The 26,582-nt window shown below is 35.1% G+C and overlaps 1 pseudogene; it reads right to left on the bottom strand.

The window, feature by feature from the left end:
- The window catches only part of LOC133874864 (probable leucine-rich repeat receptor-like serine/threonine-protein kinase At3g14840), a 30,948-nt pseudogene extending 6,521 nt beyond the window's left edge, over window positions 1-24,427 (bottom strand).
- Window positions 24,428-26,582: the final 2,155 nt, after the last annotated feature.

Raw genomic sequence — 26,582 nt, 5'->3', positions numbered from 1 at the left:
TCTTTTATTATTCTTGTAAGTTACCAAGTGACTTGAAGAGGTTGTGTCTTTTGGGTTTTCAAGAGTTATTTTACATAGGAGTTACATGGGAGTTATATGAGATGTAAATGAATGAAGTTAACGTGAAAAAGTTAGAAAGGTCATTTATATCTTATAAATATCCATGTAAGCAAGTTATTTTTAATTAAGTTGAATAAAATAATATAAAGTTCTCTATCAATTTATTTTCTCTCTTCCTTTTCATTCTCTCTCTTAGTGTGTGTGTGTGGTTTCCAATTTCCAACAAATTGGTATTAGAGCACAGCTTATTGATCCTAGAGAAATGGCCAATTCAACCTTTCCATTTCAATTCCCTCACCTTTCCAAAAACAATTTTGATAATTGGTGCATTCGTGTGAAGGCATTTCCTAAATCGCAAGATACTTGGGAGATTGTAGAAAAATGATACGATGAGCCTAGTGACGAAGCTCATTTGAGTCCTAATAAAAAAGAGGCTTTGAAGAAACTTCGAAAGAAGGATTAACAAGCTCTCACCCTTATTTATCAATGTTTGGATGAGGCTATGTTCGAGAAGGTGGCGAATGCAACTACCTCTAAGCAAGCATGGGAGAGTCTCCAAAACTCTTACCAAGGAGTTGATAAAGTGAAGAAAGTTTGCCTTCAAACATTAAGAGGTGAATTTGAAGTTTTGCAAATGAAAGAATCCGAGTCGATCGCGGATTATTTTTCAAGGGTGTTGGCCATAGTAAATCAAATGCAGAGATATGAAGAAAGATTGGAGGATGTTCGAGTCATTGGATCCTTCGTTCCTTGCAACAAAGATTTGGCTATATCGTTGTCGCTATTGAAGAGTCAAAAGATTTAGAAACCATGAGTATTGATCAACTCATGGGATCTCTTCAAGCCCATGAAGAAAGGCTCAACAAGAAGAAAGAAGATCCATTGGAACAAGTTCTAGCTACAAAGATCTGTTTCAAAGATAAGGAAGAAGAACAAGAAATGAGTCAAAGAGGACAAGGACGTGGACGTGGATGAGGTCGTGGCTGTGGTAGAGGAATAGGAAGAGGCGGATGTAATAGTTTCAATTACGAAGAGAGAGAGGTCAAGCATCAAGAAGACGAGGAAGAGGAAATAATTTAAAGCAATATGGAAGAAGGTATGACAAATCTCAAGTTAAATGTTATAATTGCCAAAAATATGGTCATTATGCTTAGGAGTGTAGAAGCCACACTAACAATGTTGAAGAGAAAGTTAATTATAATGAAAATGATGAAGCGGGGCCCACTTTGTTGCTAGCTTATAAAGGAGAAGAAAGAGGATAGAAGAACTCTTGATATCTTGATATGCAGCAAGCAACCATATGTGTAGAGACAAAAACAAGTTTGTGGTGCATGATGAATCGATGAGCAGGAATGTTACTTTTGGAGACTTGTCTAAAGTTTCAATAAAAGGGAAAGGTATAGTCTTAATTTACTTGAAAAATGGAGAACATCAATTTATTACAAATGTTTATTTTGTTCCAAGTATGAAAAGTAATATTTTGAGTTTCGGACAACTCTTGGAAAAAGACTTTGAAATTCATATGAAAAATCATAGTCTTTTACTAAGAGATGACAAGAAGAAATTGATAGCCAAAGTTACCATGACAAGCAATAGAATGTTTTTATTAAATATTCAAATGGATGTAGCTAAATGTCTCGAGACTTGTTTGAAAGATCCATCTTGGCTTTGGCATTTGAGGTTTGGAGATGAAAATTTTGGCGGATTAAAATTGTTGGCACAAAAATAGATGGTGAATGGCTTGCCTTTCATTAATCAACCGAATCAACTTTGCGAAGGATGTCTTATCGGCAAACAATTTCAAAAAAGCTTTCCAAAAAAATTTACTACAAGAGCAAATGAGCCGCTTCAACTTGTTCATGCGGATGTTTGTGGACCAATTAAGGCATCTTCATTTGGAAAAAACCGTTACTTCCTCCCTTTCGTTGATGACTTTAGTCGAAAAGCTTGGGTATATTTTTTGAAAGGAAAAATATCAAATGTTTGAAGTTTTCAAAAAATTCAAAGTCTTTGTAGAAAAACAAAGTGATTATTGTATTAAATCATTGAGATCCGATAGAGGAGGTAAATTCATATCTAATAAATTTAAAGAATTTTGTGAAGCAAATGGAATACTTCGTCCTTTAATGGTTCCTAGATCGCCACAACAAAATGGTGTTGTTGAAAGAAAGAATAGGGCAATTCTCAATATGGCTCGAAGCATGTTGAAGACAAAGAGAATGCTTAAAGCATTTTGGGCGGAAGCTATTGGTTGCGTTGTATATTTATCAAACCATTGTCCTACAAAAAGCCTATGGAACAAAACACTACAAGAAGCATTAGGCCTGTACAAACGAGGTGGTTTTAAACGCTTCGTAACTGCTAACCACTAACTGCGTAACTGCTTTCGAAAGCAGTTATAAATAACCGTTAACCGCCTAGGCAGAGGCAGTTAGTAACCGCTAACCGCCTACCCTTGTAATATATATATATATATATTAAAATTTTGTACAGCCTTATGACTACACAGTTGATATGGTGTTGTTTTGGTATTAAAAATACCAAAACAACGCCGTATCATTACTGATTTTAAACCTAAAACACTAAAAGTCTAAAACCTAATATGATGTTTCGACTTTCAATCTTTTGAAAACCTAAAACACTTGTCTTTTCACTTCTCAATTCTCGCGGTGAAGGATCGCAGTTGGGCAACTGGGCACAATGTGGCTGTCAACTCTCGTCTCCTCTTAGTCTCTCACAGGCATCAACAGCGGCGCAACCTCTCGTCCCTCACTCTTGAATCGAAATAGAGGTTCTCCAATCACATTCCTTTTTTAGTTTGCGTGTTCTCCTTCTGTTTGTTTGAGTTTAGGATGTGCAATGGAATCGGCCTATATATGGTAAGGACCTCTGTTGGTTTCCATGTATTCATCTATGCTTTTTTTTGACACTATCATGAATGTTGTGTTTTATTATGCATGTAAACCTTAAAGATTTCAGCATCTTAAAGATTTCCTATTGTTGATTCTATGATAATTTTATGGGATAAATACCCCATTGGTACCTGAGTTTTACGTGTTTTTAAATTTAGTACCTCAGTTTTGTTTTGTATCATAGGTGGTACCTGAATTAAGGGTAAAAACCCATTTGGTACCTCTGTTAGATTTTCCGTCCAAATTTTAACGACTCGCCACGTGTCAACCGCTGAGGTTGACACGTGGCACTACATAAAAAAAAATTAAAAATTAAAAATTAAAATCTTTAGAAAATGATTAAAAATAATAAAATTTTAAAAAAGAAAATTAAAAAAAGAAAAAAGAAGAGGGGTGGCTGAGCCACCCTCTTGGCCGGTCTGGGGTGGCCGAACCACCCCATAGGGGGTGGTTTGGCCATCCCACAGTTGAAAAAAAAAAAAAAAATTGTTTTGAAGGGTTTTCGAACCACCCCCTAGGGCCAAAACCCATCAAAAAAAAATTGAGGGTTTGCCCTTGGGGGTGGCCGAACCACCCTCTAGGGCCACGGGGGTGGTTCGGCCACCCCCATACAGGCCGGACTGGGGTGGCCGGACTGGGGTGGCCGAACCACCCCCGTGGCCCATGGGGGTGGTTCGGCCACCCCAAGGGCAAACCCTCAATTTCTTTTTGGATGGGTTTTGGCCCTTGGGGGTGGCCGAACCACCCCCTAGGGTCACGGGGGTGGTTCGGCCACCCCCACCCCCTAGGGCCAAAACCCTTCAAAAAAAAATTGAGGGTTGACCCTTGGGGGTGGCCGAACCACCCCCTAGGGCCACGGGGGTGGTTCGGCCACCCCCTAGGGCCAAAACCCTTCAAAAAAATTTTTTTTTTTTTTTTTTTTTTTTTTTCAACTGTGGGGTGGCCGAACCACCCCCTATGGGATGGTTCGGCCACCCCAGACCGGCCAGACCGGCCAAGGGGGTGGCTGGGCCACCTCCTTGGCCAAAATGGGGGTGGCCGGGCACCCCCATGGTGGCCAAGGGGGTGGCTCAGCCACCCCTCTTCTTTTTTTCTTTTTTTTTTTTAATTTTATTATTTTTAATCATTTTCTAAAGATTTCAATTTTTAATTTTTAATTTTTTTTATGTAGTGCCACGTGTCAACATCAGCGGTTGACACGTGGCGAGCCGTTAAAATTCGGACGGAAAATCTAACAGAGGTACCAAATGGGTTTTTACCCTTAATTCAGGTACCACCTATGATACAAAACAAAACTGAGGTACTAAATTTAAAAACACGTAAAACTCAGGTACCAATGGGGTATTTATCCCTAATTTTAAAGGGGCTAACAAATATTTGTATGTATAAATTCATCAAGCACAGTTTGATTCTCTGATGTGCATCTAAAAGAACATTGCATAAAAAAAAAAAGCTGAAACTTCCAAAAGAACTTTAGTCTGTCAGAAATCCTTTTCTTGATACAAAAGTGAAAATCTACCAAAGCATCCTATTTTAAAACGCCATCATATTTATGAAAATTGGTTGAACCTAAAAGAGTATTTACCAAATTAAAAAACGTAACATCTTTGGTAACTCAGAGATCCACCAATTAGATATTTTGGAATTAGGATTTGTATTTAGATTTGTTAATTTTGTACCAAAAGGTCCAAAAATTATTATTATTTTTTTTTTTAAAAAAAAATAAAAATTAAAACCTACCCAAAAATCGGCTCATAGCCCAAATTAAAAAGTAGTTTTCAAACCGCCGGTTATAAACATAATAATCGCTAACCGACAGCTATAAAATAACCGTTAACCGCCTAGGTGGAGGCCGTTGCGGACCAGTCTCCAAGTGAAAAATTGTTGTGGTATGGAGCCTGGTCCGAACAGGTATTGCATGGAGTGCTATTTTTCATATCAAGAATGCCACCTAAGTCGGTTTAGGTCAATCAACACAAGGAAAAGAAAAGTAATTAATGCAAGAATACTGAATTATCCATAAATTAGCATAAAAGCATTTTTAAGAGGATTTTTGAAATATCAGCAAATAGAAAATCGAGGAAAAAGGGGCTACTATACTAACAAGGCTTTCCACGTTGTCGTTTCCGTGAGATATTCAGGTAGCGGTCCAGTGATATTGTAACTTGAGTAGCCATAAGGATGGGTACTTTGGAAAATCATGTCATTGAAACATTCAACTTACAGTATTTTCAATGATGTCAGATTATTAAGTGGTGGAAAAGGTTGTTCAGATCCAATCAAGTCACTAATTCTCCTGCATATCAAATTGAACAAAGAATAAAGTAATTCAAATGTAATTCCATCTGAAAATGATTTATACCTGTGACATAGAAGATCGATACTCACAAGTCTTTTAAGTTTTCCAAAGAAGCAATGCCAGGAGGAATTGGCCCGTTCAAACCACTTGCCTGAATCAGTCTGTTGTTGCCAAATTTTGATTTAATGAGGATAACACATAACAACCAAAATTAAAAATCACGACAAAATCCTTAAACACAATTACAAAAAGAAAAAGGAACAAAGTTCTCACAGTTTTGTAAGGTTTTTCCAATTTTGAATATATTTGGGTATCTTTCCAGAAAATTGATTGTCGCTGATCCGACTGCATTACGTTGAATGGACCAAAAAAAAAAAGGTAAGAAATGTCATTTGTAATCTCAAAATGTAAAAATTAGTAATTAATTGTAAGCATATGAAAAATCTGATACGGAAAGAAAGAAATAGTAGCTTACAAGTCCGTCAATGTAATCAGCCCTTCAAATGAATCAGGCAGCTCCCCAGCAAAATTATTGGAGCTGAGGAGACTATAACAACATTATCATCAACAACAACAACAACACGTAAGTAAGAGAAAACCAATTGAGATATCAGCATCAGGATTCAACATCTTTCTATAGGAAAGCCAATCCAAGCATTTCTCACACCAAATAAAAAGAGAAAAGATTCTTGTAATCAAAATTGTCTTACAATCTTTCTATGGAGGATAGATTGCCAAGCTCTGGAGGAAGATTTCCTGAAAGCTGATTGAACTCTACCGTACTACAAATAATAAAACCGAATTCCTTTATATCAGACCTCTAAAATAAAAAATTCACAAATAGAAACAAATGGGCGAGCAAAACTCACAAGCTTTTGAGAGTTTTGATGTTTCCAAGCTCTTTGGGGATAGAACCCGTTAACCGGTTTCCAAGAAGGGAACTGCAATAAGACCCTTACGTAATTAAAATTATCCTTCATCAAAGAATTGGTTCGAGAACACAAACATATGAATAAATAAATATATATATATATATATATATATATATAGAGAGAGAGAGAGAGAGAGAGAGAGAGAGAGAAAGAGAGAGGGAGAGTACATGTCGTCCAGCTTCTTGGAAGCACCCCATCCCGGAGGGATTGTACCGTTAAGATAGTTGCGGGTGAGGTCACTGACATAAGAGGGAAATAGCGAAATGAGTCCACAGGAAAGTCGGTCGATGAAAGAAACTACATGCAGCATCTATGCTTCTCTGTTATGAGTACAAGAAGGTGAAGTAGTTACATTCGTTGGAGGAAAGGCAACCCAGTCAAATTTGGTGGGAGTGTGCCGGGGAGACTTTGTGCTTTGAGAATTCTGTACATCCAATAGAGAGTGGGGTTTTTTAGTTACCGGGCGTAAATTTCTCAATATATATACATATGAATACATATATGACAATAAATCATGGGTAAAAGGCTAAAGCAACCTAAAGAACTTCTTTCTAATCAAATTGTACCGTTCCCCTTCAAAGAGGAGAAATCTAATACAAATTGCAACTTTTTTCTAATCAAATTATTTTTTCAGTTTATTTTCACCCAGTGGTGAGTGCTTTTCTCTGTGAAATACAACTAAAAAGTATCATGAATGCAAGTGTGTGCCTAATTTTTTTTTTTCCCTTTTTTTTTTAGAAAAAAAAAAAATTGAATCATAATATGAGAAATGAATGTAATTATTCCATTCCATGCAATCAATCTAATTAACCTGATCTAGATTAAGTAGTTTGGCTAAGACTAAGAATAAGAATATATAGAAGGCTACATTTCTTTCAATCTAAAAGCTTTTTTGATGGAAAATATTTTAGACAGAAAACATTTTCAACGAAATTCTTGATTTTTTTGGTGTTTGGCTGAAACTTTTGAAAATAATTCTCAAAATATTTTTTAAAGTTTGTTTGATAATAAAATCTAAAAGGTTAATTTAAGAACCAGATAAATTTATTTCTTTAATGAGAAACACATATACACATACATTTACACAGACATTTATAATTTGATTTTCAACTTATTTAGTCCCTTATTATTATAATTTCTTTTCTTAAAAATAAGAAAAAAAAAATTATAATAATAAGGGACTAAATAAGTTGAAAATCAAATTATACATTGTTAAATTATTTTTTTCAAACAAACTTGGGCCTTGACCTACATATACTGCCACCCTAGCTCCGTCTCTATGTGTATAGTATTAGTCCATAAAAAAACTGTATACAACAAAGTCTAAACAACAGTATAATGAAAAGAGAAATATTGATGATGACGTGAAAATAACTCGATACTCCATAACCCAATACAATTTTGAGAAATGATCCCTACACTCATTTCTAACAACAGCCCCACAACAAGCTGACGTGGCTGGTAATATTTTATTTATTTTTTTGTTTTGTTTTGTTTTGTTTTTGTAAAAAAATAATAAAATATTACCAACCACATCAGCTTGTTGTGAGGCTGTTGTGAGAAATGAGTGTAGAGATCATTTCTCTACAATTTTTATGCATTAGTTAATGCCAACGAAATGGGTTAGGACAGAGAGTTAATCAGAAAATTCTTAATAGTCTCGTCAAAATAATTTTTTGGTTATTTTGATGAGTAAATTTGATGAAAGTGTTCAAAATAACTTTTTAGCGGTCTCACCAATTTGGTGAAAAAATGTGGCTCACCAATAATAGTGAGCACTGTTCACTCACCAAATCTATAAAAAACTTCTAAAATTCTCTTCTTTTTTTTTTATTTTTTATCTCATGTATCACATACAATTTTCATTTTGAAAAATATTATTTAAATAAAATAGTGATAGTGAATAGTTAAAAATGTGAGACTGTTGTGAGTGCTTTAAAAAAAGTTGATAGTTAAAATAGAGAAAAATAATTTTTAACTATTTTTGTTAATAAAATTTAATTACGCTATTAAAAATGTTTTAATTTTTTTTTTTTCCTGGGCAGAGTAAATGATAAAAAAGAAAAAAAAGAAAAAAAAAAACGTGGCCATCGACCCCCATTTAATATACATTGTCCCCACCTACGATTTGACAATCTAGAAGTGTTAATGCACTAAAAGATGTGATCGTCATTTGTCAGCACTCATTAATTAACTTTTTGGACGGCCAAAGTTAAAGATAAAAGGAAAACAATTGCAAAACTGTTGGATTCACTAATTAATTAACTTTTTTTTATCGAAATAAATTTAGAAGTCTTTAAGATATTAAAAAAATAATTTATACTTTATAATTAAATTCTGTTCACTTATTTAACAAATTTTCGATATTATCACACGTCAAAGCTAATCGAAATAATATACACGTAATTCTAAACTTTTTAAGATGCAGAATCATATTTTTTATATTTTGTTAGTAATATACATGTAATTCCAAACTTTTTAATCTTTTCAAATATGGCAGTCTATAAATTAAAGTAGTCCGAGATGGTCTAAGTTGTCAGCCATGAGACGAGAAATAACAAATTCTACAGCACATGGATCTCACAATTGTCCCGTTTAGACTACGGACCCACTATTATTTTTCTTTCTTTCTTTTATCTTTATTTCTACATTAATCAGAAGACTCACATGCGGTCTCACAATTTAGTGGCCGGCCTTGACCAGCTTGCTTTCTCAAGTCAATAAATATACTTTCTGCAACAGTTTTAAATTGGTTTGGAGCTCTAATTTGAAGGGACAAAGATAGTCTCAATTTTAAATAAAATAGATAGTCTCAATTAAATTTTGTTCACTTATTTAACAAATTTTCGATAGTGTGACATGCTAACAAAATCTTTTAAGTGATCGGTAGACAAAATTTGAGTGTAGGGAATAAATTGTTTTATTTTTTGGCATACTCCAAGAATTTTTGAGTTCATTTTGATACTAGAAGGAACTAATTGTAAATTAGATAAATTACATAGACAAATTTTACATTTTTTCCATGATAAAATGCAATTGGGAGAGCCGACTTCATTTTTATTTAAAAAAATATGTAATTCGAGGTAGGTTTTATGTTTAGCATTGCAGCTTAATTAACCTCTAATTCTAATTGTTTAAATGTTAATTTCAAGCTATGGTGCTGATTAGTTTTAATAAATGGCAACCATCTTTATCCCTCTAAAAAAAAAAGAAAGTACATTTTGGACAGTTTATATTTAAAAATGTCATAAATTTTGCCAAAAATACAAAAATAACAAAAAATACTAGGCATTACTGTTAAATATATAGTTTTTAAAATATTAGGGTCACTTTTCAAACTTTGAAATACAAATATATATCAAATGGGTGATATTTTAAAGTGTATTTTCGTTCAAAATTAATGGAAGTGGAGTACTATTTTTTGTAAATATTTCCCATTATTAGTTATACATTTTCATTAAAGATGTAGATGAGATATATACGTACGAAAAATGTGTGTAAAAAACAATCTCAGTGAAACATATATATGTCGGTGGATGATGCGTATGTGTATATACAAGAGAGATCTGACGTACATCATGATAACGTGGCACTCATCAGTTCCTTTGGAGCAGCCAATACTGCAGGTAATATTATTAGTTTCGTTTAAGTGAGGCCATCCACTGCATGGATCTACGTCGAAATTCCAGTCCGTCTTCCCTAAACTCTTCGCTATGTCTCGTAAAGCTTGCACTGCAAAAGTTAGAAAATCAACACAAGTGATCAAATCAGCGCTACATTAATTAAGCAAGCTAATTGTCAAGTGGAAAAGGAAATTCAAAGGCTAATCAACCCATCAAAATTTGCACGTTTTCCCGATGAAAATACATGAATTAATTGAATCGATCACCATGATTTATTCAGATAACAAATAAATATACCTTCAGCATCGGGCAATCTAGCGGCTGCGAAGCAAAAGGAGAGAGTGGAAGCAAGGAGAATTAATCTTGGAACAAGGAACTTCTTCATTTTGGCAAGCAAAATACCTTCAGCTACCCACCCAAAAATGGTGGCCGAAGGAATTTGGAGAGAGAGAGATGAAAGGAGTGAGGAAAGAAGGGAGTAAGTAATTGTGGTTTTGGTTTGAGAGTGATAAAGAGATCATCGTAGACGACCTCAAAGTCAATTAAAGTCATGGTACAATTATTTTTTTATGGACGACTTGTAAACTTAATTAATTGATTGATGCTCGATCTATTAATTATTAATGCATGGAACGCACATGTGGTGTAAGTTTATTGATATATGATGTTACTCAAGGATCCGGATCCTGATCCTCTCCACCGTCTACAACTGGCACACAGATTTGGATTTTCTTTTTATTTCCTCTAATAGTTTGGGCATCTCGATCTATACATCCACGTCTAGATTAACCAGAAATGAAAGCACTCCCCACTACAAAAAAAAAATGTCCATTCTTGGCATTTTTTAAATGCCAGGAATGCATCAATAAATGCCAGGAAACAAGTTCCTGACATTTGATTCCTGGCAGTTGCATCTACCACAATTGCTGGTCTGAAAATGTATAGTTACTGGCATATGTGATATATGCCAGAACTTCTTGGCACAAGAATTATTGCCAGGAATGAACCAACAAGCGCCAGGAAATAATTCCTGGCGCATTGTTGCACCCTCTGGCGCTTGCACTTTGCACTGGCGCATGGGCATGCGCCAAGGAGGGCTTGCACTCCCTGGCGCATGCCCATGCGCCAGTGAGTTTCAAATTCATGAGCAGGAGTTTCAAATTCATGTGCCAGAAATTTATAATTTTTATTTAATTAATATTAATTTGTATTAATCCATAAAACCACATTCTGTTGAGTAATTTTACTAAACAACTTGTGGGCATCTCTAACATATGGAACAATGAGGATTGGACAAACGAATCCGAATCAAACCCAGATACTGATGCAATGCCATGAACCTATTGCCCGGCTTTCACGGCCGGTACGTAGTCCAGCACAAGCCTTAATACGCTAGGGAAAACGTGTGCAATAGGCTCAAGACCATGAGATATCATTGGAGAGAAAACACGGAGCACGTCTCCAAATCAATTGAGTTTTCTCTATTTCTCGTCTTCTGATGGTGGTGTCGGTGGGTTAGGTTGGCTGTCGATGGCGGAGGCTGAACTTGGGGAGAGGGAGGAGGGTTTAGGTGGAAGAAGGAAAAATGGAAGAAATGGATGGAAAGGAAGGGATGGAAGAAATTGACAGGCAGTGGGTTTTTTTTTTTTATAGGGCTGTTTGTTCTAAGGACTTGGCAATTTCTCACCCTTAGAGCATTCATAGTAGCCTCATCAAATTTTACTCACCAAAATAGCTAAAAATCACTTTTTTCTATTCTGATGAGCCATTTTTTTAAAATTCTCCCAGCAGCCTCACAATTTTAACTATTTATTATCACTATTCTATTTAAACAATTTTTTTTTCATATTTATTTATTCTTTTTCTATATAATCTTTTTTCAAAAAATTCTTCATATCTATGAAATAAGGACATTATCGTGTGAGAGATGGGAGATGGGAGAAGAAAATGAGAGAAAAAAGGAAAAAACTGTGCTGATCATGTGAGAGAGAAAGGTGAAACAAAATTTGATGAGTAGGTTGTTGAGTGAAAATGCCTCATCTAATTTGATTAGTAATTTCAGTCATCAAATTTTTTTGGTTAAAATGGTAAGGTTGCTGAGAGTGATTTTTCAGGATTTTCATCAAATTAGCTCACCAAAATAGCTAAAAAATTATTTTGATGATGCTACTAAGAATACTAAAAGATCTGAGCCATGAACAAGCTCTTCTCCATTTCACATGAAATGGAGAGGATCCTTATCGGTTAGTGGTTACTCAACTGAAAGCTAGCTAGCATTGATAATTCTCCTCAGATTTTTCATTTTTCCAAAGTCTGAGGGAGGCAGCCTTGATTGGTCCATGTTTCCTTTCAGAAATTCCTTAGCCTTATATGCATGTCATGTCACTGCTAGCTTATAAGATTTTTTTAGAAAAAAAAAAAATCTAAAAAGTATGAATTTTTATTTTTTCTTTTTGAAAAGGCATCATTTTTAAATTTATTTCAAAACGTAATTTTAGGAGTTTTTTAGAGCAGAAAGATAATAAGAAAAAAATGCTATAATAATTTTTTTTACCAAATAGACCAATTTGTACTTGGCACATCTTTTGAAGTACTAAAACTAATTTTTAAGCTATTTAACGCAATTTCAAACAGATACTAAAAAGTACTTCACGTCAATGAGTACGTCCTTAGGTTTGAAGAAAATATTTTTAAGTTTTTAACATAAGCCAGGACAAAGATTTTTCTTAAAGCGGTAAATCAAACTATAATTAAGCAATGGTGTTCTTGTTGATAATTCTCCCAAAATAGCATTGATAATTCTCCCAAGATTTTTCCACAACCAAAGGGAGGCAGCCATTGATGGGTCCACATGTCCTTTTCAAAATTCCTTAGCCTTATATGTCACTGCTTGCAGGGATGAAACTGCAGTAGGGCTGCTAGTCCTGTTAGACTTGCTAGGCCTGTTTGAAATCGTATTAATAAATTTAAAAAGTAATTTTAGTAGGTCTTGGAACAAGAGTTCATACATCGTTTCTGGTAAACTAATGTAATTCTTCTTGTATGGCAGGGATCCAACTTTCATCTTGTAGGGCTTCATCAACCTTCTTTGGCTCAGTCTGTGCAGGATAGCAATTGTATGATACCTGATTGGCTACTTCAGTTGATGGCTGGATCACTCTCTTTCTTGATCGACACCCTTCTTCAAGATTCCCAATGATCTGCTGGGAGGGATGATTCAGCTTGACCAATGACCTTTTAGGAGGATTTGTGGATTCATCCTCATCTTCAAAAGCACTGGCATTATTTCCAAATGTTACATTTACTGAAGGATCTGGAGGAGACTCTGCTACTAAAGGAATGACAAGAGTTTCTTGGGTTGAGGAAGATGGCTTGACCATGTCAGCTGAAGGAGTAGGTAGCTCTTCAGGAATAGGCCGAATGTCCTCCCCCTTGCTAGATGCCTCAATTTCTTCATCATCAATTACCACATTGATAGACTCCATCACAATTTCTGTTCTTTTATTAAACACCCTGTAAGCACGACTGTTGGTGGAGTACCCCCAAGAATATCCATTCATCACTTTTGGGATCAAATTTTCCCAGATTCTCCCTGTCTCGAAGAATATAACATTTACTTCCAAAGATCCAGAAGTACTTGACTGTGGGCTTCTTTCCTCGCCATATCTCATAAGGAGTCTTGTTGCTCTTTGGCCTCAGGTAGACTTTGTTAATGATGTGGCAAGCAGTGTTGGCAGCTTCTCCCCAAAAGTGTTGAGCTAGATTATTTGAGTGGATCATAACTCGGGCCATATCCTGAAGAACCCTATTCTTCTACTCTACAACCCCATTCTGTTGAGTAATGGGGGAGGAAAACTCTTTTGAATGTCATATGAGTGACAGAATTCTTCAAATCTAGCATTCTCAAACTCTTATCCATGATTACATCTGATTCTCATTAAAAGGCAGTTTTGTTCAATCTGAATTTTCTTGAACAATTGTTGAGTTGCATCAAAAGCATTAGATTTTTTCCGGAGAAGAACAACCCATGTGAACCAGGAATAGTCATCCACAATCACCAATGTGTACTTTCTTCCACCTAGACTAGCAGTTCTAGCGGGACCCATGAGATTCATATGCAGCAATTCTAAGTTTCTAGAAGTGAGAATACCTAAGGTTTTCCTGTGAGCTACTCGAGTATGCTTTCCCAGCTGGCATGGACCGCACACTCCTTTCCCAGGTTTCTCCATCTTGGGTAAATCTTTGACTATCTCCTTGCTGGCAATTTTGAGCATGTCTGTAAAGTTTAAGTGTCCCAGCCTTTGATGCCATAACTCACTATCATCAATGGTTGCCTTGTTATAGATTATCTGAGACTTTGAAGTAAGACCTGGGAGGCCATAGCAGTTCTCAACAGTTCCTTCTCCTCCCATTAGCCACTTCCCATTGTTGTAAAAGATATTGCATTCCTTTTTGGAGAATTGAACAACTAGGTCGTTGTCACAAAATTGACCAATGTTGAAGAAATTTGCTTTTAAGTCCTTCCAAATATGAGGCTTCTTAGGATGCTCCCAGTCCTGGAATATCAATAAGTCCTTTTCTGATGACCTTGGACTAACTTCCATCCCCATAGGTGATTCTTCCTCCCTTACCCATCTGAACATCCTTTAGAAGTGTCTTGTCACTTGTCATATGTTTAGAGCATCCACTATCCAAATACCACAGACAAATATTAAGTATTTTCAAGGTAGTATGAGCAACCAGACATAAGTTGTCCTCTTTCTTAATCCAGACTTGTTTAGAGTTATTCTTCTTTTTATTAAGCAGGACAGATTTCTTCTCATTAGGGGTAAGGCTTTGATGTGAATTTTAATTGTACTCACAAGTGTACGAATCATTTGCAGTTAATGGATTGCAAGTGCGAGGTCAATCCCATAGGGAATTGTGTTTTTTGAAAGACAATTTTGTTTCTAAACTAATCAAATCTTAACCTAGTTCCAAATGATTGAGAAATTGTTTTGTTTTTTATTTTTGATAGAAAAACGAAACATAAACTAAATAAAGTAAAATAAAACAAAAGAAAAGATACTAAAGTTTTGGAATCCACACCCACCAAATCATAGCAACATATTCTCATGTTCATCAATATACATCCAAAGTTCTCACCATATAAATCTTATGTATGTTCTACTATGCTTCAAAAAATCATTAAATCATTCAATGAATCTGTTCTTTGCATAAATCACAAAAGATATCCGGTTTAAACCAAATCATCAAACGTATCCGTAGAACGAAACATAATGAATATCCAACGTTTTGATAAATAAAAACCCAGGCAATCAAATGAAACTATCTTAAATTATCACATATATCCGTAAATCACAATAGATATCCAAAAATCATCTCAATAACTGAATTGAAGTAGAATAATTAGAAATCAAAAACTTATAAAATCGGATAGTATAAACTTACATGAAAATATTGTTACTCTTCAATGGTGAGGCTTCATTCTCAACCTTAGTTGAAAATCTAGCTACACATGACTATTGAAAATAAAACCTACCCTAAAAAAAAACTAAACTAAAAAGAAATATTTATGGTATCTAGCTCCCCCCCCCCCCCCCCATCCCCCATTTTCTTGAGGCTTATCAATCTATTTATAGGGAGCAAACAAACCCTAGAAACCCTAGAAATCTTATAAAAATCATACTTCAGGCCTTGTTTGATAAATACATGTACAGAACAGAACAGAATAGAGTAGTGGGTTGTTAGTTTTGAAATTAGTAAAAAGTAATGATGTGATATAAAATAAAAAGAATTTGTATAAAAAAGTAAAAAAAAATTTGTATTGTAGTGAATTTTTTTATTTGAATAGTAATAAAAAATTATTGATGTGATATAAAAAATGAAAAAAATGATAATGTTTTGATGTTGATTGCTGGTAAAAAATATAAAAAAAATTAAAAAAAAAAACGCATGAACAGTACTGTTCTGTATTCAATCAAACAAGGCCTCAATCTCCTAGTTAAATTTGGAAGCAATCCTAGTACAAATTAGAATAGGATTCATCCAGATTTGCGTTCTTATATTGCAGGACACTTTTGGCATTGCAGACATCCAAATTAGGAAAATTATATTTCACAATAATTTGTACTATTTTGAGTTGTCTTTCTATTTCAACTAATTTCACCTTAATCTGAGACTTGAGCAGAAAGTTATGATAAAAATACTATGACATATGCAGAATCTAAAATTTAATCCAATCCGAATTTGACTCTAATTAGAGAAATTCCAATTTAATCCTTTCATTGACTTGGTTTAATATAACCACATCATCTAGGTCTTCTCAAAGTGTAATTTCTTCCAATCTTTGTTTTTTTCACCTTAAAGTTGTCATTTTTAATTAGCAACCTACAAAACACTAAAAACACAAATCTAACACAAAACATTAGATTAAGATACAGCTAAAGAATTAACTAATGAAAATTAAGGGGTTTAATAATTCAATATTGGGCACTCATCAAATACTCCAAAACTTACATTTTGCTAGTTCCTTAGAAAAAAAAAAAATGAAAGCATGAAACATAAATCCTCTTTCGTGGGAGAGACAACTGCATTTAACATATGCAACAAGCATTTTAAACCCTTAAGACTCCTTAGTGGACGAATAAAGTCTCGTGTGGGTTTGCTAGGAATGATACCCACAAACATTTTAAAGCACTATGTTATTGTCCGTTAGTTTGTAATTAGCTACATTCTATTGGACAAAATCATTTCTTTGTAATGATGCATTTAAACAGGGATTCAGCTATTCAGAGTTCTTCTAGAAGATTCTACACAGTCTACAAGCCAGAGAAATCGGATCCCTTGTAGCCGTCCGGACGACATGATATACTATCCAAACGTCCAACTGTCCAAAGCATCATCCGTCCAGACGACGAGAGCTTTCCATCTGGACCTTCCTCTGTGTCGAGAAGCTTCGAACTGTTCCAGCTTGCATCCGTCTGGACGTTTCAGCAGCACATCCAGACAACACTCAGTGTTCGACCAGCTATGTGATTTCCTTCCAAAACACAGATATGGGAAGATCTCTGCAACTGTCCAGACGATGTGGATTCTCGTCCAAACACGTTCATCCATAAGGCAAGTTACGCATTCAAAATTCATACGTCCGGAAGACAGCATTCATGGTCTGGACGTGCAAGCTACATAGATGGAAATTGTGTGCATCAAATCAACCGTCCAAACGACCATTCCTTTGGTTCAGACGCGCAAAGCTTTAATATGGAAATTGCGTGCAGCTGAAGTGCGACAGTTCGAACGGCTGGGCAACACCGTCTGGACGAGGCTCAAATCAAGAAAGAATTTCAACAAAATTTTGGAGAGCCGATCACACAGTTGTCAGTCTGAACGCCTTATGTCCACCATTCGGAAGGTGCCTAGGTTTATCAAGCCAGACACTCATTTGAACCTACAGCCTATAAATAGAGGTCCCTAGGCTTGAGAACTGCAAGAATTCGATATTAAATTCCTTAGTGCTTAGAGAGTTATATTGTAGAGTTATTATGCTGAGTTAGTCTCTCTTAAGCTGTTGTTGTGTCTGATGTTGCTGCGTTAATTTAAAGTCTATCTTAGAGGTTGGCCTTAAGGTAAAGGATTCCATTGAAGACCCTTTCAGGTAGAAGACCTAGTTGGGAGGCGATCGTGTTGGGTTACACGTTAGAGTTCAAGGTATGACCACTGCATCAAGGGTATGTGAGTGCTACTACTTTGTAACTAGCTTTGTCTTCTGAATAGTGGATATCCTGGGTTTGGCTGCCCCGGAGTGGTTTTTCTCTTAATTGAGTTTCCACTTTGTCAACAAACTATTTGTCTCCTTTAATTCTGCATTTAATATTTTGTTGCACACTGGTCACACACACTTGTTAAAATTAGAAGTCTATTTAATTTTCATTGTCACACAAAGACTTCCACACAAACACATGGTTCAGATATCATGAGTAGGTTTAACAAGATGAACATCACAATCACATCATCAGGACATCAAAAATCATTTAACTAATAACTGAAAAATTGAGACAACTAATGCCCAAATGAGTGAAAAGCGAGATAATTAACATAAACTCATGAGGTTTCAATTTTTCTCAAAGTTTGTGTACCCCAAAATTTATTGGAATCATCAAATGAAAACAATCAAGGCTTAAATAAAAAAGTTTTTTTTTTTTTTTTTTTTTTTTTTTTGTGTAGGTTGTGCAATGCCTGACTCCCTTAAGCTTTCTAATTGACCTATGTAACGAGTGTTAGGCTAATGACTCCCAAACCATATGGTTTTAGGGCACTAGATGTAGAAACATCCCTAAGGGCTTAATTATTCAAGTAAAAAAGGCTACGAAATCAAAGTAGCTATACGATCAACCAAATTGAATTTCTCATCTTTTTACGTGAACACTCAATGCTTAGTACAAGAGGCTCAATTACTCAATAAGAACTCAAACTCATGATATTATTGTTTTTTTTTTTTTTTTCTTTTGGATTTAAGCCAAGGTTTCTTCAATAAATCATCCTACAAATCTTAAGACGCACATTCCTCAATTCAAATCTCATACCTCACAGAACCAATGCTAATGTGCTTGTGATAAATAATTCAAACAATTGAAGTCTCTCTAGTCCAACAGATAAGTCAAAAGATTCAGATTTTTATTAACATGCACTATTCAACATGTTAAACAAACTAATGACATACAAACCACTGTTGTGATGTAATCATGCTCAATCAACAACATAACACTATTTTGAAAAAAAAAAAAAAAATAGATCAAAAAGACAAATAAACAAACAAACAAATAGACAGAGTATTTTCTATACCCCCAAACTTGAATTACACATTGCTCTGAATGTGTAGTATAGAAATACATTACCAGAAGTAGGGAAACATCAAGGAATTAAAAAGGCCAGGGTGTCCCCCAAACTTAGATACTAAAACACCTGTCAACAAAACTAACAGCAATATTTTCTTATAGAAACAAACATCAAAAGGCTAATTGCTGTCAGAAACAATAATAAAATAACAAGAAATAAAATGAAAAAGGAAAAAAATCCCAAAAATTAAATGCGGAAAAAAAAAAAAAAAAAAACTACCATGCCTTCCCCGATCATTTGGATGTCCAACCCATACCTTCCACCATTTCTTCTTTAAAATTTGATAGCACTCTAGGAGGATGTTTTGCCATCTTAGGTAACCAACTTGCTTACTTGAAAATATTTTCTTAGGACGATGATTCCTAGATTTATGCGCTTGTCTGCATAAATCCTTGAGAATCTTGGCATACGATGGCTCTTTGCGACATTGTAGAATTGAAACTTTGGATTCATGATGTGTCTCAAGAGGGAAAATGATGAAGGAATGAGTTTCAATACTCACTTCCTTGTCATTGGACAAACTTGTATCTGCTAAGGGCTCAATTATCTCTTCATGCTCAACTTGCTCTTTATGCTCAATTGCTCATCTTTTTCTTCTTCCTCATTGTTATCCACAATTTCCTTACTCTCGAGTCTTGTGGTGTCAGGGATAGCTGACAAGAATGGCTAGCATCATCCTCATCAATCATGTAGTGCCCTTGAGCCATCAGCTGAGTTTGAAGCTCTACTTCTTCTAATCGATATGTTCTTCTATCTTGGCAAAAGCTTGTTGTATGAATTGCTTAAGCTCTTGTAGATTCTGGGTATTGCTCATAATGGCGTTCTTAAGCTCTTGTATAGCCTGGCTGCTTTCCTGTATGAATGCTTTGAGAGTGTCTTCCAATGATGACTGTGGTTCCGGATAATTGTAGGATGAAGGATTGGAAGATTGGTGATCGAGCTGTAGATATTCAATATGGTGTAGTTCATGGTATTGGGGAGCGTAATTTCCCGTGGCTTGAGCTTGCCACGAGAAATTAGAATGGTTGCTCTAATCCGAGTTGTAAAATTGGAATTTGAATCAAACCTCAGGTTGGAGAAATTTGTGTTCATTTATTCATAAATTAGAAAATTGTCTAGATGCTGGACAATCACTAACATGATGATAAGGATTGAAACAATATGAACATGGTTTATGAGGGTAAAAATTGTGAGTGTAGTTGGTAGGAGCAGATGTCCTACCACTAGGCAAATCATCTTGTGCAGAAAAATTGTTATAATTATCATAAGAAAAACTCATGCTTCACTCTCACTTTTAAACATGCAAATATCCCATATAAAACATCAACCATTTTTTTAAAAAAAAAATAAATAAATAAATGAAAGAAAAAAAAAAAGAAAGAAGCAAAACAAAGAAAAGAAAAAATCTTTTTTTTTTTCTTTGAAGAAACAGGAATAACAAAAACAAATTGCAAATAAAAACTAATCATAATTATAACTAGTAGAAAGATAAAATCAATTTAGAAATCAATTGTTTTAAAAAAAAACAAACAACTTCCCGGTAACGTCACCCAAAACTTGATATGAATTTTAATTGTACTCCCAAGTGCACGAATCGTTTGTAGTTAATAGATTGCAAGTGCGAGGTCGATCCCACAGGGAATTGTGTTTTTTGAAAGACAATTTTGTTTCTAAGTTAATAAAATCTTAACCTAGTTCCAAAAGATTGAGAAATTGTTTTGTTTTTTTTTTTGATAAAAAAAGCAAACATAAACTAAATAAAGTAAAATAAAACAAAAGAAATGATACTAAGGTTTTGGAATCCACACCCACCAAATCATAGCAACATATTCACATGTTCATGTTCATCAATATACATCCAAAGTTCTCACCATACAAATCTTATGTATGTTCTACTATGCTTAAAAAAATCATTAAATCATTCAATGAATCTGTTCTTTACACAAATCACAAAAGATATCCGGTTTAAACCAAATCATTAAATGTATCCGTAGAACGAAACATAATGAATATCCAACGTTTTAATAAATAAAAACTCAAGCAATCAAATGAAAATATCTCAAATTATCACATGTATCCGTAAATCACAATAGATATCCAAGAATCATCTCAATAACTGAATTTAAGTAGAACAATTAGAAATCAAAAACTCATAAAATTGGATAGTATAAACTTATACGAAAATATTGTTGCTCTTCAATGGTGAGGCTCCATCCTCAACCTTAGTTGAAAATCTAGCTACACATGACAATTGAAAATAAAACCTACCCTAAAGAAAAACTAAACTAAAAAGAAATATTTATGGTATCTAGCTTCCCCCCCCCCCCCCCCCCCTCCCATCTTTTTCTTGAGGCTTATCAGTCTATTTATAAGGAGTAAACAAACCGTAGAAGCTCCAGAAATTCCTGAAAAATCATACTTCAATCTCCTAGTCTAATTTGAAAACAATCCTAGTCCAAATCGGAATAGGATTCATCCCACTTTTGGCATAGTAGAATTTCGAATTAGGAAAATCCTATTTTTATAGTGATTTGTTTTATTTTGAGTTAGCTTTTCAATGCAACTAGTTTCACCTTAATCCAATACTTTAACATAAAGTTATAGCCAAAATACTATGACATATGCAGAATCTGAAATTTAATCCAATCCGATTTTGATTCCAATTAGAGAAATTCCGATTTAATCATTTCATTGACTTGGTTAAATATAATCAAATCATCTAGGTCTTCTCAAAGTGTGATTTCTTCCAAACTTTTCATTTTTCACCTAAAAGCTACTGTTTTTATTTAGCAACCTATAAAATAGTAAGAACACAAATCTAACACAAAACATTATATTAAGATACAATTAAAGAATTAACTAATGTAAATTAGTTGGTTTAATAATTCAATATTGGGCACTCATCAGGCTTCCTAACATTTCACAAATGAGTTTTACCTGATCACTTAAATTCTTAAGTTGGCTCTCAATACCAGGTTCATCTTTCCTTGGCACATGTAGTTTATCCCAAGGTTTCTGAGAACGTATCTGAAAGCAATTAGGCCGGATATGACCAATAACACCACAGTGATGGCAAGTAGGGATAATTGTTAGTTGTTGTGTTGGCTACATTTTGTTGGACAAAATCACTTGTATATAATGTTGATGCTTTCAGGGGGATGATATTTTATTTTGAGTCTATACTTCAGTTATGAGCTTCAAGAAGACTCTGTGCAAAATTCAAATCAGTCAGTTCAGTTTCCTTACATCCGTCCAAACGCTCATCAGTCAGCAACATCCGTCCGAATGCCCATCAGTTCTAGAAGCTTTGAACAGTTCAAGGTTGCATCTGTCTAGACGTAATGGCAAATTGTCTTGACGCTCTTTAGAGTTCAAGAAGATCCCAGTGTTCCAGTGAATCCGTCCAAACGACATGACTATACCGTCCGGCGCCATTCAGTGTTTGACAAGCATTAGGGTTTCTGCCTCAAGACACAGTTATGGGAAGACAACTACAACCGTTCGGACGATGTGTGATCCCATCTAGATGATGTCCTCCATAAGGTAAGTCGTGCATACAAAGTTCAACTGTCCAGACGTCAGTCTTCATGGTTCGGACAATCAAGTCTCATATATGGAAATTTCATGCACCAGTTCAACCGTCTGAAAATCAGCCTTCAGAGTCCGGACGCTCAAAGCCTTATTATGTTAATTACGTGCAGCCGAAGTGCAACCGTCCAGACACTAGGGCAACTATGACGACCAATTTTTTTTTTTTTACAAATCATTTGCTTAATCATTAATCTCTTAAACTGCAAATGGATCCTCACAGTGGCATGACGATGTGTCACAAAGCCAACATATGGTACATACCCCATAATATGTACCTGGTAAATTAGAGTACAACATCTAACTACCATCCAATGGCAAACATAAACCTAATAGAGGAAATCATATCATAAACATCTATCAGAAATTAATAACAAGAAGAGTCATTTTACATCTATGTGTTTAAGTATTTCCTCAATATAAATACATGACATAAATGACTTTATACAATAACAAGTGACACAGGCGTCACTAGCCACAACAAAACCTATAAAACTGAGGACGCCCATGGTCCCGAAATTACGACCATCGCAGCGAGCTCTGGTCATAATATCCCAAATGCACATCTACGACCTCATCAACTATGACCCTAGTACCTACAGTCAAAGAGACATCATCTATACGGTTGAGGGGGTTTGCCACATCCATATAGGTGAAACGATGAGTTCACCGCCTCAGTATATAATACCGAGGTCTCAGTGATATTAAACTAACTGAGTTCTCGCAATAACCCAACTTTTCTTTTTAGTCTCGCGTATACTATAATAGCTACCAATATATAAAATTTTGTTTGAAAAACCCCCATAGCTGATATAGCAAACACCAATTATCTGAAAAACATTTAAAATATACTATGTAGTTGGTCCCATACGTAGGAGTTCCATTGGCTTGGAAGCAACTACGTATACACCCACCTACAATAATATTTTTATGTTGGTAGCTTAAATGTACAGAGATCTAACGTTATTAACTGTGATATCACCGTGCCTCAGGGCATTACAACTTCATGTCAAAGCACATAGTTGTCCATGCGGTTATTAAAGTAAGACTCTAATATCCAAGCACTTCTTACTGATGTACCACGACAATCCATCTACCTACTCCCAAGTCACACTGATATCCCAACCAATAGCGTCACACCAAAGTACACCAAGCTTAAAACATGCCATCTCCCCCTTTAGTACAAGCTTACTATCATTTTTTGAATATGGTTAACACCAAATCCTAGGGCATTACAACTTCATGTCGAGCACATAGTTGTCCATGCGGTTACAAGAGTAAAACTCGGGTATCCAAGCACTTCTTACTGATGTGCCACGACAATTCATCTACCTACTCCTAGGACACTGTATTACTCATACCGAACCATGACAATATTCCCATTCATCCAAGCACAATGTTCTAAAATCATGCAACTAGACGATAGCAGTATACATAAGCTCTTTTGCCATTAAAACTCTTAGGCCTACTAATACGTCTAGCATAAAAACTACAATATTATATATCATGAAATCATCACACAATTTAAACCATGCTATGTATGCTATGCATGCTGATGTGCTGCTGTTAAACTGCTGAACTGAGCTATTACTGGGCTGCTGTTGGATTATTACTGGGTTACTGTATGCTTATGCTCTATGCTCTATGCTACATGCTCTATGCTCTTTGCTTGACTAGTAAATATTGTCTTACTGTATCATATAGATAAATCATACTTTTCTAAACATTTTAATATTTTCACCCAAAACATGCATCACACTATACTTTACTTTGAAACTATCCTTGATATATTTGAACATACTCTAAAGTACTCAAATCAAACAAAACAGATATATTCAACATGCAGTTGGTTCGGATTTATGAAACAACATATATATTTTGCAATTCTATAATATATAAAAATAATAGTTTCTCAGTGAGTAAAATATCACCTGGCTGCATTAGACTCTTGACTTGAACATCCCCTCGGATTCTAGTCACTTGGACTCTACATTGGAGAATCAATTGAAGTCTCCAATCCGGACACTATCCTGCAAACATTATAACGTTAGACTATGCTATAGGACTCATTCTATGACCGTAAAACTACCTGCGTGCTCACACGTCGTGTTACTCGCTTCTAAGTCTAGTTAACAATCTTAAACTATTATTAAGTTATCATTTAGTTTAGGTCCACATTATGTCTTGTTTATCAATGCGAGATGTATTTATTATATTCACTAGCTTACTTATTATTGTTGCACCTCATTATCTATGTTAACCATCTAGGTAGTTTAGATTATAGAACATTAGTCTTGTTTAACATACTAATTTAATAACTCTAATTAAGTTAGGCTATAATCTCATATTGAATATACATTTGTTTAATAAAGCTTATACATCGTCCTCAAAACTAAGCATTTCACTTAGACTTTAAATCCATCTCATGTTTAACTTATCCTACCCCAAGGCTCGAAGTGAATACCCAAGCCTAACATCATTCATTCTTGCATTTTAATACTAACAACCCTAATAGCGATTAATCAAACCTTATTCCTAACCAATTAGCTTACCAAAACAGCCCCTTAGAATCCATAGAATACCAATCACCATCATTACAATCTCTATTCAAACAACAAGCGAAGATTCTCCTACCACCAAACCTACAATATCCATAGCCTTACATCAAGATCAATCAAAACCCCTCCTTTACATACAATGGGCCATAACCATTAAGGACTACCAAGGATCAACCACAAACATTAGACACCACATAAAACTAAATCCATAAATCCATCACAAGCATTAAACTTAATCCTTAACAATTAATCATAAACTAACATCATCAAATTATCAATCCAAAAATTCAGATTTGAATCCTATCAAGAACACCCATTAAACTCTCTCTCAATACATGGCCACCACAAGAGACTCATCAAACCTTTCAACCATTTTCAATTAGCAATAAACATTCAACACAAATCCAACCAACAATCCAACAATTAAATTCAATCTCTAATAATAAATTATAAACCAACATCATCACCCAATTTACAAGTCCTAAAGCCAAATTCAGATTTCCATCAAAATACCCATTAGAATCATTCTCCAATCAAACATTAAAAACCTATTAATAGAGCATTAATCATAGACTAACATATTCAATAATCAAAACCCCAAGAGAACAACTCAATCGATCCAGCCACCATATAAAGTTCTAATAACCTAACTAAAATCATCAATCACAATTACAAATCCACACCAACCGAGCACCACCAACAAAATTCAAGAAAGCATCATCAAAGAACGATAAACACCCAACCAATTTATGCAAACCTAAATATACAATGGAATTCACAGAACCAAAACACTACAAATCCCTCATTCGGTTATTCCACCAATAAACCAAGAAATTCACAACAATTGCCCATTCAGTTCTTGCCAAGAAAACCCTAAAAAACAACTAAAGTAAAACCCTAAATTTTCACCTAAACTGAAAATCCATAGTACAAATCTAAGAGAGAAAGGGAGATGGAGAGGACCATCTGTTTGGATTGTTTTTTTAGTTATTTGGTGATTTTTGTTTCATGCGGATCGCTGAGGTGTCATTATTCCGGATGGCTATTTTGAACCGTTGATTTAAATTGTTGGCTTACATTTTAGAAACAATGACTATGGCAATTCCGTGGATCTGAATCCAAAATTTCGATGGGTTTATAGATTTTTTTTTTTTGGTTAAAAGTCCCTTTCCACGTAAGAAATGACGGGCAGGGGACGTTTAAACGTCCCCTGCCTATCATTACTCATGGAATATTGTAGTTGCTTGTGACGTGAAGATGTTTGGCTGCTATTCGTGTGGGTGCTTGTGCGTGCTTGTGACATGGTGAGGTGCAGTGCTTTCTCCTAGAGTTGATTTTTTTTTTTTAAAAAAAAAAAACAAAAAAAGTTCTGAAGCAGTATTTTGGGTGAATTAGATAGTAGGTTTCCGGTGGGTGCTCCTCTTTTTTGTGTGGTCGGCTGATTCATGCGGGCCCTTGATGTGGTGTCATTTAGCGGTGAGCGTGGAATCCTTGGTGTGGTATCATTCCATGGTCATGGAATCCTTTGGTGCGTTGGCTTGGGCAAGTTCAGAATGAGTCCCTTTCAGTGTGGTGTCATTCCACGATAGTGGAATCCCTGGGTGCATTGGTGTGGTCAAGTTCAAAATGAGTCCCTTTGGTGTGGTCGATTCTATGTGAGCGGCCGATTTTGGGTAGTAGCCGATTCCTATCGGTGATTCTGGGTATGATCC

Source organism: Alnus glutinosa, chromosome 8 (assembly GCF_958979055.1).
Source record: "Alnus glutinosa chromosome 8, dhAlnGlut1.1, whole genome shotgun sequence".
Taxonomy (NCBI): Eukaryota; Viridiplantae; Streptophyta; class Magnoliopsida; order Fagales; family Betulaceae; genus Alnus; species Alnus glutinosa.
This window is presented reverse-complemented; position numbering and strand designations above follow the sequence as displayed.